Source organism: Bubalus kerabau, chromosome 3 (genome assembly GCF_029407905.1).
Source record: "Bubalus kerabau isolate K-KA32 ecotype Philippines breed swamp buffalo chromosome 3, PCC_UOA_SB_1v2, whole genome shotgun sequence".
Lineage (NCBI taxonomy): Eukaryota > Metazoa > Chordata > Mammalia > Artiodactyla > Bovidae > Bubalus > Bubalus kerabau.
Genome location: NC_073626.1, coordinates 65,492,701 through 65,517,606, shown reverse-complemented (window position 1 = coordinate 65,517,606; position 24,906 = coordinate 65,492,701). Strand labels below are relative to the sequence as shown.

Genomic DNA, 24,906 nt, shown 5'->3' with positions numbered 1-24,906 from the left:
GGTACACTGAGGATCAGTTATTATATCTTTTATGTTGTCTCTTACAATAAGAACTCAATATTTCAAATATAAATCATATCCAATTTCAATTGGATTTAATTGGAAATAGGTGAAATTGACATTGTTAAACTTTGGGGGCTTGAAATGGGTAGACCTTAAGGTGGAACGTTTTGTTATTTTCTAGAGGAACATTTAATAACCTTATTTTAAATATTTTCCTGGATTGCTTTGTATCCCTCAGTCCATATCTCTGCCTTCTCAAAAAGTGAAAAGTGAAAGTAAAAGTTGCTCAGGCATGTCCAGCTCTTTGAGACCCCGTGTCTTCGTGAAAAATATACTACCAGCTAGAAACTACCAGTAACACGGCACTAATTGAACATACCCAAGCGGGACATACTGGTCCTTGTTGGAACAAGATGAACTGCACTCCAAGGGGACCCTTGATACATCTCATGACGAGGGAATAATTTTATAGGTTTGAGGATAGTGTAAGGTGCTTTTCTGAAGTTTATTAAAATACTGTTTTATTCTGGATTGTTCTGTGAAAATGAAGACCAGTTCTGTGATTGGTTGTCTTAATGCTTTTTCTCTAAGAGGCAAGAGGAACAGAGTTAGGGTAAGGAAGCAGCTTTTGCTTGTTTTGGCTGACAGATGGGGATGTTTCATAACAAAAAACAGCATGTTTGTTTTTGTCTGTCCCCAAACACGATTGCAAAGTGGTCTTGTTTTTTCCTACTTTGTATGCATCAGGGACCTTGTCTGGTATTAGTGGACTGAGTCTGTGTATGTTTGATCACAGAACCACACCTTACTTTTGGGACTAGACATGTGTGCCTGACAGTTCCCAGGGGCTTCTCTTTCCTTTCTCAAATATGACATGGATGGTTGCAAGGCAAGACCATCAGAGGAGCATTTCATGGAAATGAATTCCAGAGCTGGGAGTTTTAGGGATGACGGAAGGGAGGAGAATGATTGAAGATTACCAAGCTGGAGTGTGGACGATATTGTCCTGTGCTGGCACTTCCTTAGGAGGACTCTGGGAGATAAACAGTCACCTGTCTCTTGAGAGAGATACAGAAGAAAGGATATTCAAAAGAGACAAACTTCAGCGGGAGCAAAATGGTGAAGTGAAACTTCAGTGAAAACTCAGAAGCTATAGAGATTTCATTGATAAGGTACCCTTCTGAATTCAAGACACAATCCAAGTGTTTTAAGACATGTAGTGATATAGAGAATTTTGTCATAAAAGAGGATGTAACATAATCCAATGGAGGTTGAAATCCAGGAAATGAAGAAAAATTTGGGAATTCTGGGGTTCTTGTGGCAACTGATATTATTAGAAATACAGGGTAGTTTAAAATTGGTTCTGATAATCCCAGTGCGGGTAGTGATTAGCAGTGGAATGGTGAACCAGGACAGAGGAGAAATCCTTTGGGAGGTACTCAAGAGTTCTTGGGCAACTGGGATGCCTCCTTTAAGACTGAATTATGTGCAGTCCATGGAGTCGCTAGGAGTCAGACACGACTGAGCGACTTCACTTTCACCTTTCATTTTCATGCATTGGAGAAGGAAATGGCAACCCACTTCAATGTTCTTGCTTGGAGAATCCCAGGGACAGCAAAGCCTGGTGGGCTGCTGTCTATGGGGTCGCACAGAGTCAGACACGACTGAAGCGACTTTGCAGCAGCAGCAGCATGTGCATGCTTATCACTCAGAAAGTGTCTGACTCTTTGCGAACCCTCATGGACTGTAGCCTGCTGGGCTCCTCTGTCCATGGAGATTTCTCTAGGCAAGAATACTGGAGTGGATTGCCATGCCCCCCTTCCAGGGGATCTTCCCAGCCCAGGGATCGCATCCTGGCTCTCTCCCACATTACAGGCAGATTCTTTACTGTCTGAATTATACACAGCCCTATTCTGAGCCTCAGATCTTTCTCCTGACCCTTGTTGAATTATGTCAGAGGGGCATTGTTAGTTCTAGTGCACAAATTTCCTCCGATATTCAGCCCCTGGCAGTAGGGGCATGGGGAAGGTCAGTGTATTAACAGTGATTCAAGGTTACCCCAGCCAAATTGCCTTGTTTTTGTCTTTCAGATAAGAAAGACCTAAAGAATTTGATGTGAAACAAGCAAATTTTGTTTGGAGGGAATTTCAAAAGTTGCCAAACTCATTGAATTACAGAAAAGCAAGAGATTTGGACAATAAGTAATGGAGGAGGAAGTGAGACCAATAACAGAGAAAGAAGGGATTTAATGATGAGAGATTTAAACCTGATTTTACTTACAAGTGGTCAAAGACAGGAAGATGGGATATAATATGGAATTCTCTCCTTGTTTAATGAAAGCGTCTCAAGTGACATGATCTAGTGGCCTCCAAGCATATCAGGGGAAATATGGTGGTTGAAAGCATACTTTATAACCAGATGGACTTAAGCTCAGATCGTAAATAGACCCCTGTATCAATTAATAGAGAGTAAGACTTTTAGCAGAATCCCAAATATCAACTCTGTACCTATATAGTATTTTTAATATATATAAATTTTTAACACACTTAAATATAATTTTAATACACTTAAAATATAAAATTATGTATATTTTGATATAAAGTGGCTCAAGAATGTCAAAACTAAAGACTCTGATTTTATTTGTATTTTTCCCTTCATTTGTAAGGTGTTTAGTGCTCCAGCCATCTTCATTCTAAGTTAGAAAAAATGAGTAAAGAGGACAGATGAAAAGTTGAATATTCTTTTTTTTTTTAAAGAAGTCCTGCTCAACAGTGTTTGCTTATATCTCTTTGGCTGAAGTTGTGTTATAGGACCACTCAAGTACAGGAAAGAATGGAAACATTATTAATTAAGCCAGGCACTTTGAGAAGCTCAAGAAAATAAGTGTTATGTTAATAATAATAATAAAGAAAGAGGTAACTGATCACGAAAGATAAATCTCCCACACCTGTCACTAGCTTTATAATCTTGGTAAAGTTCACCTCTCTATCAGTTATATTATCCTTAAATAGAGATGATATTAATATCAATGCCTACCTGGGAAACAGATTTACGTATCAAATGAGATGAAACAAGTACAGTAATTCACTCAAGGTTTGACACTAATAAACTCCCAATAAATAAGGGTAGCTGTTGACAGTATTTCATGCTGGAACATTCATATCTAGAATCTCATCTATTCAATTCAGTATGTATGAAGTGAAGTGAAGTGAAAATCACTCAATTGTGTCCAACTCTTTGTGACCCCAAGGACTTCTCTAAGGCCAGAATACTGGAGTGGGTAGCCTTTCCCTTCTCCAGAGGTTCTTCCCAACCCAGAGATAGAACCCAGGTCTCCCACATTGCAGGCAGTTTCTTTACCAGCTGAGCCACAAGGGAAGCCCAAGAATACTGGAGTGGGTAGTGTATCCCTTCTCCAGGGGATCTTCCAGACCTAGGAATTGAACTGGGGTCTCCTGCATTGCAGGGGGATTCTTTGTCAACTGAGCTATCATAGGGAAGCCCCTCTTACATAATTTGGACAGTTTTAGTATTGAATAGTATCAAGATTTCTGTTTTTTTCCTGTTTATCCATGACACTTCTTACCTATTTATCTTCACTCCAAGAGTCATAAAATCTCCCTTAAAAATGGATTGGTCTCTAAATATTCCAGTAGATAAAGAAATGAAAATCTTATGAACACCTTAGATATAAAAGATTCCTCTGGCTCATAAAGTACATGAAACTTATATTTTGTACTCCTAGGATGCTGGTTCTTTAGCAAATGTTGGAATTTCTTTTAACTCTCTTCAATAATTTCGGTAGCTGTGACTCCTTTGCAATGTCTTGGATCACTGCAGTTCTGGTGTTACAAAGTTAATATTTACACTAGGGGGCGACATAACATTTCCTCTTGCTCATATAGTAAATAATCATACATTAATAAATTTGTCAGCTATAGGGTTACCACAGTTTATTAACCAAAACTCACTTTAAAATTTTACCGACTGACAAGTCAGTACGGAAATGCAAAACAGGTGTGATGTATTTGCTATATAGTTTATTTGTGTACTTCCTCAGATAATTATTCTTGGCCATTCTCTACTTCAGTCACATGAGATACATGTAGTAATATGGAGCTAGCATAGCCTTGATGTCTAACCATAGCCTATTATATCATCATTCTTGGCTGTGAAAGTGTCAGTTTTCATTCTTGAATTTGATATTTTTGGTTTCTTCTAAGTACCTCCAACCTACTAGATTTATGATTTTTAATATCCCATTTATGTCATAGTTATCTTACAGTTAGTTGTTATAGTTAATTTGTAATTAAATTTGATTGATATTTTCAGGGACTGCATTATTAAGCAAAAGGAAAGTGGACTATGATGACCATTACTTGTTAAAACAAAAATAGCTATAGCACAAAATAAAAAAAACATGTCAAATTGTGAAATCTAACCATTAATTTCATGATTGACACATGATATTAGAGAAATAGCTTAAAAATATCTGAGACTCAAGTTTCCCAGTTTTACTAAAATTTAATGGAGTTTTCTCCATAGAAATTGGGATTAGGTTTCCTAGGGAAAATGTACACAGTGCATGAAATAAGACAAACTGTTCTGTTTGTGTTACTAATCATTGTGAAATTATTGATACAACATGAAAGATGCATTTTTTATGGATCAAGATTTAGAGGAGTTGATACTATGATATATGCTGCTACTCAAAAGCTCCCAAGGTTTTTTTTTTTTTTTTGGTGGAATAATATTAATAAAATTTCAGATGTTGCATGTTACATATTGCTGTCCTGGACAGCCACATTTAAGACAATCTATTAGCCTTTTATTCCACAGAAAGTGTTTGTGACCTAAATAATAGTCATAGTAATGATAATAATGAATCAAAACAAATTGATCCTCTTTGTTCAGTGCCTAACATAGCTGTAAGCATGATTTGATGATGTAAGGAAAAAACCTACAGAGATTATTAATTATAATGTTAAAGTATTTTAATTAAAATACTGTATCAATAATTCAGTTTACATATGCTATACTATGAGTAATTATTCACCTTATAGGCATTAAACATGCCAACTATTTTGACTTATTAATAAAGTGCCAATACAATTATGTCAGCTATAGATACTATAGGTCTTGTGAGAAATTACTCTCTTTTCTCTCAGTACCTTGCATAAAATAAGTACAATATCTATTCTTGGACACAGGCAAAATGGACATGTTCACACACAGTAAAATCAAGCACACACCTGCTCTCTCTCTCTCTCTTTACCCCTCTAACTGCTCCCCTGCCTCCTTCCTTCTCTCTTTCTCTCTAATTCCTCTCTTGCTACACTTTCATTGTATTCTAGATGAACAGAGAGCATATTATTTTTCCAGTTTCAGGCTGTCTGCATGTTTGTTTCTCAGGCAGCACATAGAATTCTACTAGCAGTTCTGGCCAGATCCAGACAGCAAAATGATGATTTACTTGAAAAGCAATTGAGAACTCCCCTTCCCCCCACCTCAGCCACCAGATATAATATCAGAGATCTGAAAATAATGCTGGAAAGATTTTGAGAAATCTGAAGCAACTTAATGGCCCACATTCCACTGAATGGCCACAATCCTAGGAATTAAGAGTAAATAGAGAGAGATGGCTTCCCAGGTGGTGCAGTGGTAAAGAATCCACTTGCCAATGCAAGAGATGCAGAAGACACAGGTTTGATCCCTGGGTTAGGAAGATCCTCTGGAGAAGGAAATGGCAACCTGCTCTAGTATACTTGCCTGGAAAATTCCATGGACAGAGGAGCCTGACTGGTGGGCTACAGCCCATGGGGTCGTGAGTTGACACCACTGAATACACACATACGCAGACACAAAGAGAGAAGGAGAGAGAGACAGAGAAACAGAGAGAAAGGAGGGAGAAAGAAATAGAAAGGAGGGAGAAAGAAAGGAAAAAGTAAGGAAAGAAGGGAAAGAAAGATCATTAGTTCTTCTTAGGCAATAAAGAAGAATATAAGCTAATAGGTGAATGTATATCAGTTTAAACAATTAGATGATGGTACATTCAGATTTGCCTGGGATTATCCCAGTTCAGATTGTTGTCCTGGTATGGCACTGCCTTTAACTCTTAGAATTATTCTGACTTGGATGATAATCTGTATGGTTATCCTGCTAAACAGAGAAACATTTAGAGTGACAGGAATCTGCCTGGATTGTTTCTTCATTCTCCACCCTGGCTTGACACCCACTTTCCTTTAGGATCTGTTGGTTCTTATGAGAATGTTACCTACAGATGTGTTTAATGTTCTGCTTTGCTATTTTTCAACAACAGTGATATGGGATCAACAATAAGTTGCAGTGATAAAAGGAATGTAGTTATTCTTTCTCTCCATCTTTTGGCAGTTTGAGTTTAGCTGCATCATGGAAGAAGGGCTGTTCAGAGGCAGGATGATGCAGAGGCACAGAGTCCAGGGGAGATCGCTTGGGGTAGCTGCAGTAGATGAAGAGGAGAAGGGAGCCAGAGTGTGTTTCCAGTGGCCACATACCAGCCAAGCCTTGTCTGTGAAAAGTTCCTGGGGCTGCAGTGTTCCAAGCTATTTTAGTGGCAGAATTTTGCCCAAACATTGCCAGTTTTGGTTCCTCAACAAGCCTCCTCTAACAGGGTCACCTTTGAATCTGTCAGCTACCTAATAGTCTTCCAATAAATGTATCTTACGCTTCATTTAATGAGTTAATTTTGGTTATTTTTAGCTGAGAAACCTGACTAGAATTAGGACAACTGTAGAACTGCAGGTTTGTGTGTGTGTTTTTTTTTTCTGAGGATGTGAAACATTTTGCTGGGTTTTACATCTAGAGCATTTTGACAGTGTTTCACTCTCTCCTCTGCTTCTGATCATTCTCCTTCCTTTTTTTAAAAAAAAATAATTATTATGGAATGTTTACTTGTTATTCAGGTTTGCCTGGGATAACCCCACGAAATAGTGAGACCTTTGTTTAAATTCTGGTTGGGTAACCTGGGCCAGTTATTTAACCTCTGTTTCTATAACTAAATCTATATCTAAAAATAACAAAAGTTGTAATTCATCTAGCTCCTGATGTATAGCAAGTGTTATTTTAACCATGGGTTTCCCTGGTGGCTAAGATGGTAAAGAGTCTGCCTGCAATGCAGGAGACCTGGGTTCAATCCCTGGGTTGGGAAGATCCTCTGGAGAAGGAAATGGCAACCCACTTGACTGGAAAATCCCATGAACAGAGGAGCCTGGCAGTCTACAGTCCATGGGGTTGCCAAAAGTTGGACATGACTGAGTGACTTCACTATTTTAACCATATTGCATAAATTATATATAATTTCTGATGAAATGCTTTAAAATGGGTACATGTGAACAGGACTGTTTTAAGGGTAAAATAATATAAGGGAATTCTCTGCTTCAGTGACTGCCACATAATCAAAGTTCTCATTTTTACCATTATTGTTACTTAAAGAAGACATGTTTTTCCTCCTTTCCAAAGCCAATACATGGACTTCTGCTTTTCAGACAGAACATGAGAGATGCCAAATAAAAGAGAGTATAGGTGCTTTAGGGAGTCCAATAAAAGGCCAGATAATTGATTATAAAATTCAGCATTTATATATATGGCCTATGAGCGAATTGCCTATTTTATCCTTTGCAGGAAAACTGAAGACTTGTAGTATACAGATACCAAACTAGGTGATCATAATTATCACCTGAAGATTTGGAAAATAACATCCTGGACTTCACTTCATAACTATTGAATCAATTTCTTCAAAACTACTAGTATCAATGGTGAGGTCCAGGAATCTAGCTTTCCTAAGGGCCACAGATGACTTTCACCGTCCTAGAATAAACCACATCTGGTTTGGTATCAATGGTCTTGTTCCAGAAGGATGCTTGGATGTCACACATTCATACTTAGTATGAGAGACAAGGCCCTGTTCTCCTCTGTCCTTTCTTAGTTTCTCTGCCCAACACGCCTCTTCATCCTACCCCTGCCTTCAAGTCATCCTTTGGAAAGCTAGTAAAAATGCAGTTGTTTCATTGTAAACAAAAATGACATTAGTAAAAAAGTTTAGGTACAAAATAACTAAAGGATATAATCTTAAAATTTAGTAGAGTACATCTACAGAAGGGATGAAAATGTAAGACTCTTATGTTGTAAGCAGAAAAAATGTCTAGTTTTAGGTGCTGCCTCATGAGACAATTTAGTTAACTTGGTCAATTTCCTTTTCAACTATGCTTTCAATGTATTATTTCATGTAGAAATTAAGGGTAGTAATGCATTTCATGCTTTTTTAAAATTATTGTTTTGAGTAGCAAAGCAAGTGGTTGAGCTAGAAACGTATAAACATGAGGTAATTTACAAAATAAAAAGATGTAAAGATAAATAGTTACATGAAATACAGGGTGTTACTATGCACTTTTATGAGAAGTATATCAAAGGTTTAACACTGATAGCCTGGAAAGAAAGTGAAAGTGAAGTCGCTCAGTCATGTCCGACTTTTTGCAACCCCATGGACTGTAGCCCACCAGGCTTCCCCGTCCATGGGATTTTCAAGGCAGGAGTACTGGAGTGGGTTGTCATTTCCTTCTCCAGGGGATCTTCCCAACCCAGGGATTGAACCTGGGTCTCCTGCATGGTAGGCAGATGCTTTTTCCGTCTGAGCCACCAGGAAAGTAAAATCATATATCCTAATTACATCCTTATCATCAGATGATATACCTCAATGACTTCTGAGATTCAAATTCTATTACATATTTTATTTATAAACTTTGGTATTATTATTATTTATATATATATGGGATTACCATTTATCACTGTTTAGAATTTCGTTTGTAATGTGATTATGATACCAGCAGAATCAATTTCTGCAATAGCAACTAGGTAATTGTCAGTTATTTAATATAGTTTGATAAATCATCTAAGTGTCTTTGATTAACCTTATCTAAGTCATGTTTTCAAATTGTATTTTCAAATCCTAAGAAGATATCAAATCATTTAATGAAAGTTTTCAGTTTTTGAGCACTTATTAAAATATTTCATTTAATTATTTCAGCAACTCTTTAACTTGGTATTGTTACAATTGTGACTTATAAATGAGAAGATTTAGTTTTTAGAACTTATCAAGGTCCTCTGAGTTGTTTTAAATTCATAGCTGTCTTGTGAACACTGTGGAAAATGGATATGAACACTAAGATTTAACATACATATGTCCATGTCTATTCCATTTTGTTTAGTTTAGCACAGAAATAATGAATACCTCATTTTTATATTCTAGAATTTATGGCTATGCCAGTTATAGAGATTCAGAATTAGGAAATGTATATATAAATCCATAACTATTTTTCCCAAATATCATGGCTTTATTTTATTTTTATTTATTGTTTTTAACTTTTTTCCTTTTTTTAAAATTTATTTTATTTTTAAACTTTACAAAATTGTATTAGTTTTGCCAAATATCAAAATGAATCCGCCACAGGTATACATGTGTTCCCCATCCTGCACCCTCCTCCCTCCTCCCTCCCCATACCATCCCTCTGGGTCGTCCCAGTGCACTAGCCCCATGGCTTTATTTTAAAAAAGCATGTTCAATGCACGATACTGGATGCTTGGGGCTAGTGCACTGGGACGACCCAGAGGGATGGTATGGGGAGGGAGGAGGGAGGAGGGTTCGGGATGGGGAACACATGTATACCTGTGGAGGATTCATTTTGATATTTGGCAAAACTAATACAATTTTGTAAAGTTTAAAAATAAAATAAAATTTAAAAAAAAAGTATGTTTATTCTTTCATCTCTCTGTTTTCCTATTTTTATTATCAATGTCTGGACCTTTAATTAAAATTTGCATTACTGCACATTTGCTTATCACTAGTGTTCAATGAGGAGAAGGCAATGGCAACTCACTCCAGTACTCTTGCCTGGAAAATCCCACGGACTGAGGTGCCTGGTAGGCTATAGTCCATTGGGTCGCTAAGAGTCGGCACAACTGAGAGCCTTCACTTTCACTTTTCACTTTCATGCATTGGAGAAGGAAATGGCAACCCACTCCAGTATTCTTGCCTGGAGAATCCCAGGGACAGAGGAGCCTGGTGGGCTGCCGTCTCTGGGTCACACAGAGTCGGACACGACTGAAGCAACTTAGCAGCAGTGTTCAATGAAGACAATTTAATGTACCTTTTTCTTCTTATAGGTAACAGAACAGAACTAGTTAATTAGACTAAATAATTTGTGTCAAATGGTGTGTTTCTATATACATTACATAGTACACCAAGACAGGAAAAAAGATACTTTTTACTAAAAATATTATTTTAGAAAAATTCAGGGCTTAGGATATTTTTTTATATTTTCAATTCACTTTGAAATTTCTTCCCCCAGCTTTGTTTATTTTTAGTGTTTGCAATCTTCTATTTACTAACTATTAAGAATAATAAAAGTTCTCAAAGTAAAGCAGATGATAAATTATTTGCAAGTTATTTATAGCTGAGAGAGCACCATCATATTCCAGCATACGTTATTGGGTTTTTCCTTTATAGAAATAAGATAAGAGAAGCTGTACATGTTCTAATCACTGGGCTTTGCAGCACACATTTGTAGAGGGTTGACTTTCAGCTTTAGACAGTTCATAATGTGTAGGCTATCCTCTCATCTTTCTCAGAAGATTATTTTCAGGGAGAGTACAAGAAAATGAAAAGATCTGAAGCCTTTTAATATATTTTTTGGTAAAATGCTGGTGCTTCTAAGTTTATTTTCCCTTAATTGCTGGCTGTGCTGCAGAGGAGAGGAACAGGGAATGGGAGGGGAATGAGAAAAGCACCTTGTGATGTGTGAACAGAAAGGAGCCTTTGAGCAGCCCTTTGGTAAGATTTGTAAAGAACTTTCTACTCTATCCTCACCAGTTTGACCCAAGACTAACTAAACTCTGTGTGTGTGTGTGTGTGTGTGTGTGTGTGTGTGTGTGTGTATTCAAGATAAAATCTTTAAATGTAGATACAAGCTATTCTGGAATATCTGGGATCTGAAGAGAAGAGGAATATTTTTAAGGATGAAGGTGGTCTTTATGCTGAGAAAATATTATAGGAACTTTTGGCTCTAGAGAATAAAGGAAGTCAATCTAATTCATTACAAAACAGAAGCTAGAAACAAAAACTGTATGGCTAAAAATAAAATCCCTGCATCACATTTCTTGTAAGGTCATAAGTTCTATTCAGTTCAGTTGCTCAGTCATGTCTGATTCTTTGCGACCCCATGGACTGCAGCATGCCAGGCTTCCCTGTCCATCACAAACTCCTGGAGCCTGCTCAAACTATGTTCATTGAGTCGATGATGCCATCCAACCATTTCATCCTCTGTTGTCTATTCCCTTCTCCTCCTGCCTTCAATTTTTCCCAGCCTCAGGGTCTTTTCCAAGGAGTCAGTTCTCATGAGGTCGTCAAAGTATTGGAGTTTCAGCTGCAGCATCAGTCCTTTCACTGAATATCAGTCCTAAAGGACTGATTTCCTTTAGGATTGACTGGTAGGATTCACTTGAAGTCCAAGGGACCCTCAAGAGTCTTCTCCAACACCACAGTGCAAAAACATCAATTCTTCAGCACTCATATTTTGTGTAAATATGTAAGGTCATATTTTATGTAAATATGTAAGGTTGTATTTTATGTAAATATGTATTTATAATATAGAAAGCATATGATTTTTAATCAGGCAGGGACCATGATTTCTGCCATTTTGTGATACTTATGAAGAATTGAAGAGAATTCATAGATCTTTACAGTTATGAAAGCTTAGGAGTGCTTCAGTCTAATTTTGTCCTAAGTTGTGTTAGAGTCACAATTACAATAAGTGGTATCTATTTATATGTTTTTATAACAGTAATGCTATAAGCCTTTCCATTTTACAAAGAATACTATAACTTAGAGTTAAGTATACAATGCCAATTTTGGAAATTACTAGCAAAATGCATGTTCTTCATTCTACCCTTTAAACTGTTTATGATTAAATCTATTCTTAATAACAAAAATATCTCAAATTACAAATTAAATATACATTTCCAATAGTAAATATTCCTGGGCAAATAAATATTGTAGCTCTTATAAATTTTAATTTTATATCACATAATTTTATAGGTTTGACAGATCAATAGTGAATACTATTTGAATAAATTAAAAATACAAACTATTAAAGACAGTTTGTACAGAAGCATTTGAAGAACAGAATAATTGCATTTAATCATAAGTTACTATCTGTAAATCCCTCATATCTATTTTGTGTGCCAAATATTTCAAACAATGAAATTAGAATTCATTAACTTTAATATAAATTCAGAGGGACAAATTGTGTGACAGAGATTTCTACAAATATAAAGTAAAATACACTGCTTTATTTTCTATTAAATAAATTGGCTCATAAAGATAAAAATTGCTATTTTTGCACATTGATTCACAAAAAAGAGGAAGGGATAGCTATGATTTTCAATGAAAGGAAGACTGTGTGTGAAAATAAGATTGCATTTTGCCAATAGGGAGCTAAGTGATTTGATTTTTATTTTAGAAATTGTCTCATTAAAAATTGGCAAATATACTCATGTGTTTATTCATCAAATATGAATTAAACAGAGTGGTAACATGATCTGATGATTTTCCTTTTCTCCTCTAGTAGTTGCTTAGTCATCAGTGTGGAATCACACCTCTTCTCCTTGCTTGAGCCTGATGAAAGTCATCCTTAAGGAGAGTGTCACAAGATAAGTGGAGAGACAGGAAAACAGATTTCAAATAAAAGATGAAAAATAGTAATTAAAATGAGATATAATAAACAATCTGCAGAGAAGAGTTGTAATTATTGTTGTGTCATAATTACTTGATCCATTTCATAGCTATAAGCATTAACACCCTACAGATATTTTTATAATTTCAGAATCCAAGGAAAATGGTAGATTATTATTTTCAATTATAGTAGATATTTAAAAATAAGTAGATGTCATTGATTTCACAATTGAATATTTGGATTTTAGTGGATTTATTTTTCTATAAATTTAACTTCTTGTTACCAAGAACAATGAATAGATTATTGGCACTTAAGTAGGTAGTTAATTAATAGATAGACACAGACAAATATACATTGCCATTAATTTATGTTAGTTTTGAAACTTTAGAAAATTAGAAATTAAATATCATACATACACATGTAAAATACTCTTGGAAATTTTGTTATATTTTCCCATTTTTCCTATATCTAACTTAGAATCATTTAGAAAAGCTACTTTCCAGGTTAAATATTTTCTTTCTATTTTTAACAATGCTATCAGATAATTGTTTAAAATACGTAGATACTTAGGGTCAAAATTTAGAACCCTGACAATTTTCTAGTAAAATACATTATAAACTTGTGTATTAGTCTCAGTAACAAGTTATTTTCCATTCATCTGCATTAAATGCTAATTATATTGTCCATATATTTGCATAGATTGTATATCTTTCATCTATATATTTATATGGTTAAGTTGGCGTAACTCAAAGAGAGCTGGATTTAGAAGTTGAAGACTGAGTTCCTGTCTGGTCAAATAAGACTTAGTTTCTGGATAATTATGTATGATGCTTAAAAAAGAATTTATCTTCTCTGGGATATATATATTCATTTATTTCTATCTTTCTGCAATACAATTGATTACCTCTGTGTATCATATTCTGCGCTCACTATTAATACAATGAAAGGCAATAAAGACTTGGTTCTTTGCTTCTAAAACTGTGTAATGCAGTGGTCTCTAGAGTGGGGGGCATGCACCCTAGAAAGTGTACAATATATTATACTTTATAGGGAGCAAGTGGAAATATGAAAAGTAATTTTTATATTTGTGATTGTCTCAGTTAAAATGTTTTTATACTGTTTTATTCTGTGTAGAAGTGCATGTTTATATTGATATATTAGCTTGAAAGTCTTTTGTTAATAGGATTGTGCTATCAAGCAAATTCAGAGACTGGATTACTATAAGAAAAAAGAGTTGAATGAGATAAAATGTTTTATTATAGCCAAAGACTGTATCATTTTTAAAGAAAAACTGTAATGTTGTTTGCCTTGGCCATTATGAAATACAACACTTTTGATGCCCCCTGCAGCTTTACAATTGAGCATCAATTTGTACATGGTATGTTCTAGACACATTTCCAAGCAATTTGTTTGAATTAACATATTTAATCTTCACAGCAACCCTATTTGGAAGGTATTTTTATTTTTATCTAACTTAAAAGTATCACTGAAATTCAAGTAATCTGTCTCAAGAGCAAGAGCTCATATTCACTGTGGTAGCCTGTCTCTCACATGTGAAATTCATTGATAGAGTGCAGTAATAATAGCAGATCTGGAAATAAGTATACTGTTAGTAGTTTAAATCTATTTTTCATTATTTTCATATTTATATTATGTCATGAGATAGGCAGTCTTTCTTCTTATGACGTACATCTTTCCCCACAGAACAATGTATAGCTTTCTGACTCTACTTTTTTAAAATGCTGTTTGAATAGTCATCAGACATTGAGTCAAATTGGAACCTTACAATGTGCTGAGCACCACATCAGGACCTGGACAAATGGAGCCTATTGAGATAAATTCTCTACACCATAGGAACCTCACTTGGCACTGAATATTAATACAATACAGTATTTAAAATTATATATAAAATGCTGAATGAAAAACCTGCCTTTCTCCTTCAATAAAATTTCACCTTATTTATTAAAACTGATTTATATTATATATTTCTAGTCACTAAGTCATGTCTGACTCCTTTGCAACCCTGTGGACAGTAGCCCTCCAGGATCCTCTATCCATGAGATTTTCCAGACAAGAATACTGGAGTGGGTTGCTTTTTCCTTCTCCACTATTATATTATATTATACTATGTTATATTGTGAAAGTGAAAGTACAGTCGCTCAGTTGTGTCCGATTCTTTGTGACCCCATGGATAGTAGCCTACTAGGCTCCCCGTCCACAGAATTTTCCAGTTAAGAGTGCCGGAGAGGGTTGCCATTTCCTTGTCCAGCGTGCCATACCAACCCAGGGATTGAACCCAGGTCTCCCTCATTACAGGCCAACACTTTACTGTATAAGCCACCAGGGAAGCCCCATGTTATATTATATATATATATATATATATGTATATATAATATATACATATATATATATGTATATATAATATATACATATATATATATATACACACACACACACATACTTTGGGCTATATCAAACTTATTTTGTTTTTTTGTCAATTTCAATAGTATATACCTATCATTAAATTAGAGTTTAAGTTGCTTTCAGAACACACTGATCATTTTATATATTTTGTGTTAAAACCAAATATAAATAAGTGTTTTATGTGGGTGAAGTAATAAGTACCTATTGTGGGTTAGGTGCTAGAAATGTAATAGTGAGCAAAAGTACACAAGTTCCCTGATTCATGAAACTTACAGTCTAGCAGGGACGGTGGGTGTTGATCACTAAGTGTGTTATTTTAGGTTGCTTCAAATGCTATAACACAGAACCACACACTACGTGGATTATAACAACAGAAGTTTATTCTCACGGTTTGAGGCCAGAAGTCAGAAATCAAGATATTGGTAGGGCTGTACTCTTTTGAACTCTAGGAGGGAACTCTTCCTTCCCTCTTCTAGCTCCTGGGAGCTTCAGGTATTCTGTAGTTTGTGGTAGCAGGACTTAAGTATTTACCTTCATCGTCACATAATATTCATATTCACATGATACCTCCACTCCTTATTGCCAAATTCACACTTAAATTGAAGAAAGTGGGGAAAAACACTGACCATTAAGGTATGACCTAAATCAAATCCCTTATGGTTTTACAGTGGAAGTGACAAATAAATTTAAGGGACTAGATCTGATAGAGTGCCTGATGAACTATGGACGGAGGTTGTGACATTGTACAGGAGACAGGGATCAAGACCATCCCCGTGGAAAAGAAATGCAAAAAAGCAAAATGGCTGTCTGAGGAGGCCTTACAAATAGCTGTGAAAAGAAGAGAAGCAAAAAGCAAAGGAGAAAAGGAAAAATATAAGCATCTGAATGCAGAGTTCCAAAGAATAGCAACAAGAGATATAAGAAAGCCTTCCTCAGCGATCAATGCAAAGAAATAGAGGAAAACAACAGAATGGGAAAGACTAGAGATCTCTTCAAGAAAATTAGATATCCGAAGGGAACACTTCATGCAAAGATGGGCTCGATAAAGGACAGAAATGGTATGGACCTAACAGAAGCAGGATATATTAAGAAGAGATGGCAAGAATACACAGAAGAACTGTACAAAAAATATCTTCACGACCCAGATAATCACGATGGTGTGATCATTGACCTAGAGCCAGACATCCTGGAATGTGAAGTCAAGTGGGCCTTAGAAAGCATCACTATGAACAAAGCTAGTGGAGGTGATGGAATTCCATTTGAGCTAGTTCAAATCCTGAAAGATGATGCTGTGAAAGTGCTGCACTCAATATGCCAGCAAATTTGGAAAACTCAGCAGTGGCCACAGGACTGGAAAAGGTCAGTTTTCATTCCAATCCCAGAGAAAGGCAATGCCAAAGAATGCTCAAAGTACACCACAATTGCACTCATCTCACACACTAGTAAAGTAATGCTCAAAATTCTCCAAGCCAGGCTTCAGCAATATGTGAACCGTGAACTTTCAGATGTTCAATCTGGTTTTAGAAAAGGCAGAGGAACCAGAGATCAAATTGCCAACATCCGCTGGATCATGGAAAAAGCAAGAGAGTTCCAGAAAAACATCTATTTCTGCTTTATTGACTATGCCAAAGCCTTTGACTGTGTGGATCACAGTAAACTGTGGAAAATTCTGAAAGACATGGGAATACCAGACCACCTGACCTGCCTCTTGAGAAATTTGTGTGCAGGTCAGGAAGCAACAGTTAGAACTGGACATGGAACAACAGACTGGTTCCAAATAGGAAAAGGAGTACGTCAAGGCTGTATATTGTCACCCTGCTTATTTCTATGCAGAGTACATCATGAGAAACACTGGGCTGGAGGAAGCACAAGCTGGAATCAAGATTGCCGGAAGAAATATCAATAACCTCAGATATGCAGATGACACCACCCTTATGGCAGAAAGTGAAGAGGAACTAAAAAGCCTCTTGACAAGTGAAAAAGGAGAGTGAAAAAGTTGGCTTAAAGCTCAACATTCAGAAAACGAAGATCATGGCATCTGGTCCCATCACTTCATGGGAAATAGATGGGGAAACAGTGGAAACAGCATCGGACTTTATTTTTGGGGGCTCCAAAATCACTGCAGATGGTGACTGCAGCCATGAAATTAAAAGACGCTTACTCCTTGGAAGAAAAGTTATGACCAACCTAGATAGCATATTGAAAAACAGAGACATTACTTTGCCAACAAAGGTCCGTTTAGTCAAGGCTATGGTTTTTCCTGTGGTCATGTATGGATGTGAGAGTTGGACTGTGAAGAAGGCTGAGCACTGAAGAACTGATGGTTTTGAACTGTGGTGTTGGAGAAGACTCTTGAGAGTCCTTTGGACTGCAAGGAGATCCAACCAGTCCATTCTGAAGGATATCAGCCTTGGCCTTTCTTTGGAAGGAATGATGCTAAAGCTGAAACTCCAGTACTTTGGCCACCTCATGCGAAGAGTTGACTCATTGGAAAAGACTCTGATGCTGGGAGGGATTGGGGGCAGGAGGAGGAGGGGACGACAGAGGATGAGATGGCTAGATGGCATCACTGCCTCGATGGACGTGAGTTTGAGTGAACTCCGGGAGTTGGTGATGGACAGGGACGCCTAGCGTGCTGCGATTCATGGGGTTGCAAAGAGTCAGACACGACTGAACAACTGAACTGAACTGAACTGTGTTTTAGCTAGCCAGGCTCCTCTGTCCATGGGATTTCCCAGGCAAGAATACTATAGTAGATTGCCATTTCCTTCTCCAGGAATCTTCCTGACCCAGGGATTGGGTTTGTGTCTCTCTCACTGGCAGAAGGATTCTTTACACTGAGCTACCAGGGCAACCCACGTGAGAAACTAGCTGTGCATAAATCGAGAAAATGTAAAATTTGGGTATTCTTATCAGGTGAACTGAAGAAATGATCTGATTCCTTTTTTAAAAGCCGATTCAGCTCAGTGTTGGGAAAGACAGCATGGGTTGGATACAGTAATGGATGCTGACGTACCACCTAAGGGGCAATTGCAGAAGTCTAAGCTAAAATAGCTTAGATTTAAAGAATATATATATTCTGCAAGATGTGTATAGATTTTATATATATATATACACACACACACACACACACTAAATGAAATCAGCAGGATATATAACAAATGGTATGTGAGAAATCAAATCAAACGATATGCTGAGATGCTCCTAAAGTACTGCCTTGTAGCATGTACAAGTGTGAGTACCATTCACTAGCATAAGGGGTAGTGATATAAATATTTTAAGTGTGTTTTTAGACATGTTGAACAAGAAGTGCTTTTCACAGATATTTCAGACATGCAGTTAGACATATGGATTTAGATATCACAGATAAGGTCAGGGTGAGGACAGATATGCTGGTATTAACTGGTCATTTTTTCATCATTTCAGTCTTTTGTGCTTACCTATCTCTACCTGAGGACCCGGGCTGGGATTTAGAAAGGACTTACAATATGCACTATTGAATAATCTCTGGACACAAAGCTAGACCTTTACTTCTTCAGTGAAGTAAATTCCATCATCATTATACATTTTCAATAGAAAAAATTATGCTATCTTTTCTATTTTGAGCTGTAAGTTGACACTTCTTAAATTCATTGCATTTTTATTCATTTTTGTATTCAGTTCTAAACTAGGCGATTTGATATCTATCCATGGACATTTGTTTATGCTGTATCTGTAGAGATTACTAATGACCTTCCAAAACAAACTTTTGTAGGATGCTTTTCAGGTGTGTGATAGTATTTGTAAACAATACAAAGACACTTAGAAATGAAAGATCTAGTAGAGGGTGTGTATGTGTATTTTTAGAATCAACTAAGAATGAGTTACTTTAAATTAGTCTTTAAAGACTAATTTAAATAAACATAAAAGAAAACTAAGGAAGGAAAATGATCTAGAGCTGGGAAACAAATTCTAAAGAAAAATTTTAGTAAATGGAATGCCATTCAATTATTGCCTATAAAGCACACTAGAAAATGGCATTTGAAGAAGAGATACCCACATGACAAATACATGATACTGCATTGAGAAACCAGGAATTGGAACAATCTGTTCCCCCATCAGCAGCAGTGCTACACAAACTAAAAGGCATATGCTACTCGGCAGGCAAAAAGTCATTATTTGCTGGAAAAGTGAATAGTGGGTATGTAGCAGCAGTACATTGTCATGTACTGTTCTTTATTCTAGCCATGGAAAAGGTAACCAAAATGAACGTTTTTAGCTGTTCCTTAATCAGAATCCATATACTATTGTGTGTCTAAGCTTTCACCCTTAAAATTCAGAACTAAAGGAGAGCTTAATATTTATAAAATAAGAGAATAAAAGATTGTGAGAGTTACGATATAAATAAATGTTTAAAGTGAAACTGCTACTGCTGCTAAGCCGCTTCAGTCATATCTGACTCTGTGCGACGCTATAGACGGCAGCCCACCAGGCTCCCCCGTCCCTGGGATTCTCCCGGCAAGAACACTGTAGTGGGTTGCCATTTTCTTCTCCAATGCATGAAAGTGAAAAGTGAAAGTGAAGTTGCTCAGTCGTGTCCGACTCTTCGCGACCCCATGGACTGCAGCCTACTAGGCTCCCCCATCCCTGGGATTCTCCAGGCAAGAGTACTGGAGTGGGTTGCCATTTCCTTCTCCAATTTAAAGTGAAAACCTGACATTAAATTAAAAATTATGTTTTAATGCCCGCATAAAAAGAATAATACTGACAAATTTATTTGCAGAGCAGGAAAAAAAAGGCTCTCGAATATAAAATAACAGAGAAATATTCCCTAACTGTATACCTTTTACTTTGGATAAAACTGCTGTATTCAGAGCAGTGGTTAACAAGATTTGGAAACTTTTCAGAGATTATTCAAGATTTTAAGTATTTGTGTTGTTCTACTAAATATATGTAAATTTTAAACAAGGACATGTCACATTATTTGTATTTGTTATGTTAGTTGTTCCAAGAAACATTTGTGTTATTGACTTTTGTGTTATTTCTTAGGATCAGATTAATGGTTATCAAAAAAAAAAATGCCAAGCTTTTATAAATTAGCCTGCTGAACATCACAATAATACACGTTTATAAAAGATTATGTATGTCCGAACCCATCGCTTAGCACAAATGGAAGGCCATCACAATTGAAAGTATGATTGTCATTACGGTGTTCATCATTTTAAAGAAAGAAAAGAAATGCGTGTACACAGACTACACAGACACACACACCTTGTATGTACTATGTGGCAAATATCAATAGCAAGATTGTGATGTTAAATTATCAATGGGGGATAGTTAAATGCAAATCATTACTTAGCTTGTAACATTCCACTAGCCCCCCCCCCCCCACTCAAAGCTAAGTAAAGGATATAATTTTAAGGGGAAAACATAATTAGAAGACAGAATAGTATCAAGAAATCAATATGTGTATTTGGACAATCCGCCAAATGGTCTGAAGAGTCTTAGATATGTCTGGTTGTTCCAGAAGTCTTAACAATTGTGTCAGAATTCCCTATAATTGATTGGCAAGAGTAGTGAAAATAATGCTGGCGCATTGACCATTTGTATTTATCAGATTCGATAATTGTAGATTAAAGCAGTTTGGATTCCCATTTTATTCAACTATAAAAATGTGCAACAGTGTTAATGCACTTAATACCTGTGAGTTGTAAACTTCAGAAATATTAAACTGGTAGGTTCATATACCTTTTACCACAATAAAAAATAAGTCTGAAAGTACTATAAATATAAAGTCTATCTGTAAATACAGTGTTTCTAGCTTTTTGTGAAAGTTTCTAATTTCACTTTTGTGCATATATAATCTTAAGTATCTAAATTTCTGTGAAAATATACATGCATGTCTGCATGTGAGGGATCTAGTAAGTCAGTGTCATATTTTCTAAGAGCAGCAGCAGTGATTATGAATGAGTTCATGTGCCATCTTGGATTACTTACATTCTGGAGAAAACACATACTTTCATATGTTTTTGAATTATTTGTAATGTAACTCCCAGGTTGTAACTAAAAAATGGGACTCCATCTGTAGTGTTCTAACTTGTAGACTACTAGGGTATATTTCTTTTCTTCTATGAGGAACTGCTATACTTTTTCTTCCTAAACAACTGTTTTCCATTTGTTTTGTTTATCCAACAGCCTTCATGAAAACTTGGTATCATTCAGAAATAATTTCTGACATTTATAACAAGGAAGAATAGCAGCTGATTTAATTAATGATAAATAATACTGCATTATAAAGTTTGAAAAAGTCTACCACTTTAGTGAACAGGGGTGGGTAAATGGCATGCAAACTGCTTCTGCATATTGGATTTCAGTATTTTATTACATTTAGCACTAAGTGATTGTTCTATCTGTGTTGGGAATGTTCTCCTATTGCTTCTAATCCTTAAATTAAGCAGGATACGTTTATTATACCCCAAAACACTTATGGTATTAGCAGAGCAATTCAATCTTCAGATGTCTGAATTTTAAATTCAAGACTATCCAGTTGAAAATGTTAGGAATCAAGCTGATAAGGGTGGGAGGACAGACATAATAATAAATGTGTGTCAATTCTAATAATACAGTGTAAGGGATATAATTTTTAAATTTACATTTTACAAAAATAGTTATCAGATTATAAAAAATCATTAAGCACAATATTGCCTTTCTTTCTTTTTTCCAGTAAGAATTCTTTGTATTAAAATTCATTAGAAAAGTAAGGTAAACTTGAGGTTAAAAATTATTATACAGTGTAATGTTTTACATTCAGATTGATAAAAACAGTTATCAATTGGATCTGTATTGTCAAGATAACCTATAAAGTGACTTATTATTTATGTTACATAAAGATGAATACAACATAAATAAGTTGTCATTTAAAATGAAAAATAGATGGAGAGGTAGATAAATAGCTAGATAAAAACACAATTTTAAAGTGAACATATTTTCGCAAAACTTGTTTCAAGCTATTTAGCTTTTATAAGGTTGAGTGGAATAAGTTGATGTATATGACATTACTTTATAAATCAGTAATATCTATATTCTTGCACAAGCTGGAATCAAGATTGCTGGGAGAAATATCAGTAACCTCAGATATGCAGATTACACCACCCTTATGGCAGAAAGTGAAGAGGAACTAGAAAGCCTCTTGATGAAGGTGAAAGAGGAGAGTGAAAAAGTTGGCTTAAAGCTCAACATTCAGAAAACTAAGATCATGGCATCCGGTCCCATCACTTCATGGGAAATAGATGGGGAAACAGTGGAAAAGGTGTCAGACTTTATCTTTTTGGGCTCCAAAATCATGGCAGATGGTGATTGCAGCCATGAAATTAAAAGACACTTACTCCTTGGAAGAAAAGTTATGACCAACCTAGATAGCATATTCAAAAGCAGAGACATTACTTTGCCAACAAAGGTCTATCTAGTCAAGGCTATGGTTTTTCCAGTGGTCATGTATGGATGCAAGAGTTGGACTGTGAAGAAAGCTGAGTGCCAAAGAATTGATGCTTTTGAACTGTGGTGTTGGAGAAGACTCTTGAGAGTCCCTTGGACTGCAAGGAGATCCAACCAGTCCATTTTAAAGGAGATCAGCCCTGGGATTTCTTTGGAAAGAATGATGCTAAAGCTGAAACTCCAATACTTTGGCCACCTGATGCAAAGAGCTGACTCATTGGAAAAGACTCTGATGCTTGGAGGGATTGGTGGCAGGAGGAGAAGGGGATGACAGAAGTTGAGATGGCTGGATAGCATCACTGACTCAATGGACGTGAGTTTGCGTGAACTCCGGGAGCTGGTGATGGACAGGGAGGCCTGGTGTGCTGCGATTCATGGGGTTGCAAGGAGTTGGACATGACTGAGCGACTGAACTGAACTGATATTCTTGCATCAGTTTATTTGAAGCAATGTTGCTAGTATTTACAGTTAATATTATTCCTAGAGATTAATTTAGATTAAAAGTTAAACAAATTTTGTTTGAATTTTTAACAACTAAACTATAGCAAATGCCCTAATAATGAGGATTTCTTAATATACAATACTTGGAGGGCAGAATAATTTTACAGTCTTTTTGCTTATAATCCTCTAGTCTCTGCTATGGTTAAGTTGTATTTTGAGTTCATCTTCAGTAGTGTATGGCCAGCATTGTAGATGGAGTAAAAATGTAAATTTGACAGATACTATACATGCCATTCTTCAGTTTTAAACTCTATTAAAGACTTCATGAAAACATTTGAGAGAATCTGTGCTTCTAGAACTTTTAAAGCTATTTTTAAAAAGTATTTATTTATTATTGCTTCCTGGTTGTGGTGGGTCTACGTTGCTGCATGCAGGCTTTCTCCAGTCATCGTGAATGGGGGCTGCCCCGTTGTTGCAGTGCTCAGGTTTCTCATTGCAGTGGCTTCTCTTGTTGTGGAGCACAGGCTCTAGGCACAGGGGCTTCAGTCGTTGCAGCACGTGAACTCAGTAGTTGTGGCTTGCAGGCTCTAGAGCCTGTGTTCAGTAGCTGTGGCACATGAAATTAGTTGCTCTGAGGAATGTGGGATCCTCCTGGACCATAATTGAACCGGCGTCTCTTATATTGCAAGTCAGAATCTTAACCACTGGACTACCAGGGAATCCCTTAAAAGTCTTTTGGATTCTTAATACCTGATGTAACTTAAAATTCACATTTTCATCCTAAACTTAAGCTTGGGAAGTCTAAGTTGTTTCCTTAGCCTTGTGAAAAGATATGTACATTTTACTATCAACAATTATTTCTGAATCTGAATGACATACAAATAGAATATCTTCAATGTTCAGAATATGTGCTCAACAGTTAAGAAGTGGTTATGTTTATCTATTAATGCTGTTCTTTTTACAGTTTCTTGTAGTATCACAAACCTAGAAATGGTGTCTTTATGACTGAAAAAGAAGACATAGACTCTAACCATGGCATCAGATTAACAGGTCATTTTAAAAACAGATCCACAATGTAGAGTTAAGCAAATAGTGTAACTTAACAATATTTTAATAGACAAAAGTTATACTAATAGGAGTTATTTTACTTTTCTTCAAATGGTCATTTATACAAATAAACAATTTAATGTTGTAAAATGAAGATAAATATCAGGAGATGACAAGACATTTAAATATCAATACAATCATAATATATATTATGTAACATCAGAAAATAAGAATTAAGACCCATTAACAGTAAATGCATCGGAGAAGGCAATGGCACCCCATTCCAGTACTCTTGCCTGGAAAATCTCATGGATGGAGGAGCCTGGTAGGCTGCAGTCCATGGAGTCGCGAAGGGTCAGACATGACTAAACGAATTCACTTTCACTTTTCACTTTCATGCACTGGAGAAGGAAATGGCAACCCACTCCAGTGTTCTTGCCTGGAGAATCCTAGGGATGGCGGAGACTGGTGGGCTGCCATCTATGGGGTTGCACAGAGTCGGACACGACTGAAGCCACTTAGCAGCAGCAGCAGCAACAGTAAATGCATATTTCTTAATCAGTAGATAAATGATAGTACCTAGGATATATCTCTATATAAAATCTATCCCAGGGTCTATTTTAGCCCCAATTACAATGAATAAACATTCAGTTAAACAAAAACATAATTTAAGGTGGATTATACAGTGGAAGTGAGAAATAGGTTTAAGGGACTAGATCTGATAGACAGAGCGCCTGATGAACTATGGACGGAG

The 24,906-nt window shown here is 36.2% G+C and overlaps 1 protein-coding gene and 1 non-coding gene across 2 annotated transcripts in view; one reads left to right on the top strand and one right to left on the bottom strand.

Annotated features, from left to right (window-relative positions):
- Positions 1 to 24,906, top strand: part of ZNF804A (zinc finger protein 804A) — a 334,333-nt gene that overhangs the window by 7,249 nt on the left and 302,178 nt on the right. The gene's annotated exons all lie outside the window — the stretch shown is intronic.
- On the bottom strand, positions 8,610 to 8,683 carry TRNAG-ACC (transfer RNA glycine (anticodon ACC)). Its single transcript has one exon. It is a non-coding gene; the product is annotated as a tRNA-Gly (tRNA).